The sequence below is a fragment of the Manduca sexta genome, unplaced genomic scaffold, assembly GCF_014839805.1.
Source record: "Manduca sexta isolate Smith_Timp_Sample1 unplaced genomic scaffold, JHU_Msex_v1.0 HiC_scaffold_3376, whole genome shotgun sequence".
NCBI classification, from domain to species: domain Eukaryota; kingdom Metazoa; phylum Arthropoda; class Insecta; order Lepidoptera; family Sphingidae; genus Manduca; species Manduca sexta.
In genome coordinates, this window is record NW_023594437.1 from 1 (window position 1) to 6804 (window position 6804).

The 6804-nt window shown below is 35.0% G+C and overlaps 1 long non-coding RNA gene across 1 annotated transcript; it reads left to right on the top strand.

Annotated features, from left to right (window-relative positions):
* Window positions 1-3894: 3894 nt before the first annotated feature.
* On the top strand, window positions 3895-5400 carry LOC119192923. The gene is made up of 2 exons (XR_005113782.1): window positions 3895-4251; window positions 5098-5400. It is a non-coding gene; the product is annotated as an uncharacterized LOC119192923 (long non-coding RNA).
* The last annotated feature ends 1404 nt before the right edge of the window (window positions 5401-6804 follow it).

Genomic DNA, 6804 nt, shown 5'->3' on the forward strand with positions numbered 1-6804 from the left:
CTTCCATTTTACGTTTGTTTTCTTTGGGAAATACACAAACATAAAGATTTTTACCCCAACCCACTTCGCTTGGGGATGCAATTTTCACTTAAACGAATGCCACGAATTGACTTACTATCAAGATGTCTATATTTCAATCCACAGGCTCCGGAAACTGAGCAACCAGAGTTGAAAGCAGTAGGGTTCCATCAAGTTCATAAGGTATTTCTACTGAGTTGGCGTCATCTTCATCTTCACTTACTTTTAATGTATTCAAAAGATCTTCGTTATATTCGCTTTTAGTTACCATGATGAAAATATTCCTGCTGTTTTAATAAATAAATCCGAGTCTTAGCTGTGCAATCAAATTACGATGCCTTTGCAATAATCAGCAACTAGTTTTTTTTTTTCTATTATATGGCTACAAGCACTGAGTTGCTGTGCTACGCCAATGTCAATAAAGCTAGGGAAACATAATATTACAGAAAGAAAATAGGATTCGGAATTTGGATTAAGTCAGGAAAGTTGGTTAAGCGAAAATATATTAATATCTACTAAGTAAATAATGATAATACACGTAAATATAATATATTAGGTATATACAAACTATATTTTAATATTATTATGTACAATAAATGAGGAAATAGCTTTATAAATATTTACATTAAATAAGAGGAGGGAAGAAATACAACAAGGAAAAGGAACACCAAAGGAAGTGAGTTGACTTATAAAATTAGCATTGTCAAAAGTGGACAAGCGAAGAAGATGTGATTGAGGTCACCCTCTTCTTCACCGCATTCACAAGCTACTAGCATTAATACCAAGTCTAGCAAGGTGAGCTGGCGAACACACATGACCCAAGCGCATTCTCATTAATATACTAGTAGCTCGCTTGCCAAGTTTCAATTTGCAAAACCATGGCTTCTCCGGTATACCCAATTGGACTTTCGAATATAATTTGCCTTTTATCTGACTGCTTTCTTCCCAGCACTTTTCCCAGGATTCCCTGAGAAAAGTACTTGGAAGTGCAGCCAGATCGGTGCAATAATTTATATAGGGATATACATCACCACTTGTTATCGCCTCATTAGCCAAACGGTCCGCTTTAACATTTCCTTTTATATTAGCGTGACCAGGGACCCAACATAAAACTACCATTAAGTTTTTGGAAAGACATTCTACGAGCTTTTCTCTTATATTCAATATCACAATTGAGTGGGATTTTGATTTAAAAGGAAATTTTTCAACGGCCTGAAGGGCACTATATGAATCTGAAAAAATAACAGTTTTACTAAGTCTAGCAATAAGAATAAATTCTAACGCTTTATATATTCCATAACATTCCCTGTAAAGACTGAAGTTTCTGGAGGAAGCTTTATTTTTGTGTAATGTTATATTGTGTATGGTAAACGCCCACGCCAGTATAATCTGACAAAGAGTGTTTTGATGCGTCAGTGAATAAGTGGTGAAAATCAGGCCATTTAATGCTTACTAATTCATTAAACTGAGTATTAGTGTTAGGGTGGTCTCTATCAACGCCTAATGAATAACATATCACCGGCGAAAGCAGAAGTGATTTAAACCTAACCATAAAAATTGGGAGAGAAACTGATCTATAAGTAGGCGCCTGAAAACTTATAAATTTACGAAAACTTATAACCAAACAAGGAAGTGATTTTTCTTTCCACGATGAAGACGTTGCAATATATTGAGAAAGAGATTGAAGTTTTGGAAAAGAGCGTGATTAGAAAATTGCAAAGCTTTAAACAAAAATCTGTCTGACAAGTACTGTCTTCGCAATTTAAGAGGAGGTTCTACACACTCAACTTCCAGGGCGTTAATTGGACTGGATTTCATCGCACCAGCAATTATTCTAAGAGCTTTGTTCTGAATTAAGTCAAGTTTTTTAAACGCTGCTGAATTAGCCGGTTCCAAGATAAATGTACCATAGTCTAAAAGACTTCTAATTAATGCATTATATATGAGCCGTAAAGAAAATGGGTGCGCCCCCCACCAAACACCTGAAAGACAACGTAAAATATTCAAGTTCCGTTCACATTTAGCTACTAAATAATCACTATGTTGCGAACCCGTAAGTTTTGAGTCTAATAAAACACCAAGAAATTTCACTTCGGTCTTTACCGGAATCATCACATGTTTATATTTTACTTCAATTAAAGGAAATACACGTTTTCTGGTAAACAAAACTAAACAGCTTTTAGAGGGTGAAAGATCTAATCCATTTAGAGTCATCCAGGACTCTAAATATCTCATAGCTGATGACATAGAGGAACAAGAATTAGAAGTAATTTTTCTGATGTATAAAGAAGGAGGTCATCTGCATATTGTAGGATTTTTACGGAACTATTTAAAGCTGATTCCAGGTCATATGTGTAAATATTGTATAGTAAGGGACTTAGCACTGACCCTGGGGTAGACCCCTACATACGGTTCTAGATAATTTGGTAGCATCATCTGGACAAATATGAATATATCGTTCTCTTATTAAATTTGTAATAAAATTAGATAGTATACCGGGGATGTTAAGATCATGCATTTTTGCTTAGAATGGAGGGAACGACATTGTCGTATGCTGAATTGATATCTAAAAATGTGGCAACCACTGATTTGCTCTCAGAAAAGCTAGGCGGATATCGGACACAAAAATACTAATACTATCTATCGTGCTTTTGCCTTTTCGGAATCCATATTGGCTATCTGACAGAAGGCGGTTACTCTCGATATACCATTCCAATCGGTTTTAACCATATGTTCAGCGAGTTTTAACAGTACGGAGGATAAAACTATTGGACGATAAGATGAGGCCTGGCACGCAATTTTACCAGGTTTCAGAATAGGCAATACAATTTGTGATCGCCATGAGGCAGGTATGTTACCAGTTATCATAATGGAATTAACAATGTTTAAAAATAAAGTAATGCTGTGTCACTAAGATTACAAAAAAGTAGGGAATACCATCTTCACCCGGGGAAGAATCTTTAACGCTAGTTAAAACACCTTTGAGCTCTGATAGTGAAAATGGGGAGTTTAAGTCATCGTCTATTTTCAGGACTGCGGATGGACAAAGTTGTAGTGGAACAGTAGGAGGAGCCAAATGATCTAAAATATCTTCTGTTAGGGAGGGCGAGAGTGAACAGACGGAATTATCACTAAAGGCTGATCGAAATCTACGAATATTTCGCCAAACCATAGATGGACGAGTATCTGGGGAAATAGAATGACAAAATGATTTCCAACCTTCAGATTTTTCTTTTGAAATAAATTTTTCGTCTGTTTAGAAATCAGTATGTAGTAATCAAAATTATCGGAAGTCATATTTTGGCAGTAAGCCCTTTCGGCTTCTTTCCTTTTCTTTACAGCTTCTGTACACTCTCGGTCCCACCATGGTGGAGAAGAAATTCTACTGTTCTTGGTGCTTTTAATGGGAAATATCTCATCCGCAACCTCCGTCATTACTTTAGCGAGAGCCACAGAACATACTGTTTCGTTATTATTTTCTATGTCAGGAAGATTTGAAACTTTTTTATCAAGTCGTTTTTATATTCATTCAATCTACATCTTTTAATATATATTTTAAACGTGGTGACCGCGAAACAGAAGGCTTTTTGGTATGAGGAAAGCTAATCAGTATTGTTAGGTGATCGCTCCCATAATAATATTAGAGAGTTTCCCAAGTAAGAGAAGAAGCTAGGCTCGGTGAACTAATGGCTAAATCTACGGCACTGTGACCTTCATCAGGGTTGGTACGGCGGGTTGGAGAACCTGAGTTTATAATACAAAGATTATGAGAATCGATAATATCAACAAGGTCTCTTCCACAAGTTTTTGTTGTAGAACAACCCCATGACTCATGATGAGAATTAAAATCTCCTACAATTAAAATGGTTTAGGTAAAATACAAATAATGTTGTTTATTTCTCTAAATATAGAAGGACACGGACGCGGGATATAAATAGATACAAAACAAATATTATTAACAATGGATGCTATTATGGAAAAATCATTATGGTGAGATGGTAAGTCAAACTGGGAAAAATTAAGGGACTTTTTGATGAGTATGGCAACACCGCCATACCCATCGGCTCTATCTTCCCTGAGACAGGAATAACCAGGAATTTTAAAACAAAATTCCGGTTTTAACCACGTCTCACATAGAGCTATAATACAAGGGTTAAATTTGTTAATAAGATAAATTAAATCAGATTTGTTCTTCACTACGCTTCTGCAGTTCCATTGTAGTACTTTGCCTAAGTGAGCCATTGTTAAATATGTCAGTTATTATTTTCAATAAAGGGGCAACGTTGGACGGTAAAATTGTTTGTGACAGTGATGAAACTAAAGCAATAATAATATCAGCCACCGATTGTGGTTCTGGCAGGGTACCAGTCTTAGGTAGTGCACACCCATCGGCATAATTGGGAGAGTTGAAATCACCTACAATAGCTTGGTGGGCTGCACGATCATAACCTTGTATCGATTTAGGCGGAGAACGGGGCTTCTGAAAAACAGTTTTTTATAAAATTACTACTGTGCAATGATTGAGTGGCTGGAATTTTGACATCTTGGCTGTTTGCTATAAAGAAGATGAGGATGTAAACTTTAATGTGTCTGCATATGATTTAGTCACCGGAGGATATATCTTTGATGCTTCTGAGTATGAAACGCAATTTTGAGCCATATATTTTTTTATATTTGTCTGCCTACTTGCTTCTGGACAATCCTTGCTGATTGCAATATGGTGGCCGCCACAAAGACAACAATAACTATTATCTTGGTCGCAGTCACAAGATGTACCAGTATGCCCTTGTCCACATTTATAGCACCTTGGTTTAGATCTGCATGTATCTTTAGTATGTCCATACCGGCAACAATTGTAGCATTGAATTGAAGGATAAATGTATAGTTCTACTTTGAGGGAATTGAAACACATAAATACTCTTGTGGGGAGGACCTGACCATCAAATGTTAGCACTACAGTCTGGGATGGTTTCCAACTGGCAGAGCCATCCACTATTGTTTTATAATTTAGGCGTCTTACTTTTATTATGTCACCACAACCTAAAGGAACCCTAATATTTTCTTTTATTTCTTCCACAGACATGTCCACTGGTACACCTCTTACAAGCCCCATTCTGGTAACATTAAATGATGGAATAAAGGCTTCATAGCCTTTTTCAATAAGGCATGATGCTTTATAAAAGAATTTGCAGCTGAGTGACTGGAGAATGCCATCGAAATTTTGTTGCGACCGATACGTTTCAAACTGCCTTGTACTATGTTTGGCACCTGGTTTTATATAAAAATCTGCCAAAGCATATTGGATGCAAGTTGAGATCCTGTGTTACCTCACCAGTACTAGACCTAGCAACATGAATAATGAATGGTGAAGCATCCAATGCAGAATATTCTTTTCTAATACCATCTGTTATATTGGGAGGTACCTGAGAGGCCTGAGATGGAAGAGCTTGTGTATGCGGTGCTTTGAGAGGTGATGGATTTTCAGTGATTTTTCGTCACTGTCTTCTAACGACATCCAGTTCTACCCGAGTCTACAGCCATTGCATTTTGCGTTTTTTTATTACATATTTTGCACACCTTACTTAATCGTATGCGTTTTCTTTTATTAGTGTTGGAAACTGAACAGTCAGTGTCTAAGCTTGAAGCAGTTTCTATTGTTATAAAATGTGATGGTTGGGGAACATCACCCCAGGATCTGGGGCTCGTCCATCCCAACTCCCAACTAAATATTAATTAAATACTCACTTACCAATAGATGTTTTCTATATACACTACACTAAAATTAAATAAATAATGAAAAATATATACAATTTACAACTTATCTGACTAAATTTTTGAATAAAAACAATTATTTTTAATTTAACATGAAAAAAAGACACCCGCCAAATTCAAAGGTTTCCCGCGCTTTTCAGCCATATTGTTTGCACTTTGACTTTTCTGTCCCAAAGAGAATATAATCCAAAGAGAATTATAATATATATGGAAATAGAGAGCCTACTCGTTGGGTTTTTGTGCCAATCGACATTACGGCTGCTTCATACTTGTGAGGTAGAGGGCGTTCGCGATTTTCGTTGCGTTTCACGATTCAGGTTTATTGTGTTTTATTATTTTGCAAACGGTTTTAAAAGTGCAGAAGACGGCAAATCCAAGTATTAAAAATACTTAGAAGCAGATCTGTATTTGCTATGCCGTCGTAGTATAATATTTCTGACATCTTATTTACAGTGTACTTCTATCATTATCAATACATAATAATTCGATAGTAATAAGATCTAAGAATAAGATCGTTAATCAGACAAACATAATATTGAAAATATTATTTTTATTTTATTTTTGCTATAACATTTTGTGTACAAAATGCTTATAGTATAATGATATTCACANTCCATATTAGATTTACAAAGTATTACACCTCTATTAAGCTATGTAAGCGCTGATAATTTGATCTTAGTTATTAATTATATTCAATGGAAAAGTAAACGATACTACTTTAAAATAAACTGTAATACACTGTAAAATTCCGAAATACTAAATAATAAAATATACTTAAAATTATTTTATGTCTAAAAATACATACTGTGACGAATGATAATTAACATTGATATTTATAATATGCTAAAACATTCTCAATTGTCAAACTATATTTTTACAACAATTGATTTAACTTTATAACAAATATATGAATTCTTTTGTATTTCGATAATCATTTTAATGTATCATCAAATAAATATCAAGTATCAATGTTCAAATAAAAGAGAATTTATTATTTTTTATAAAAATTGCCTA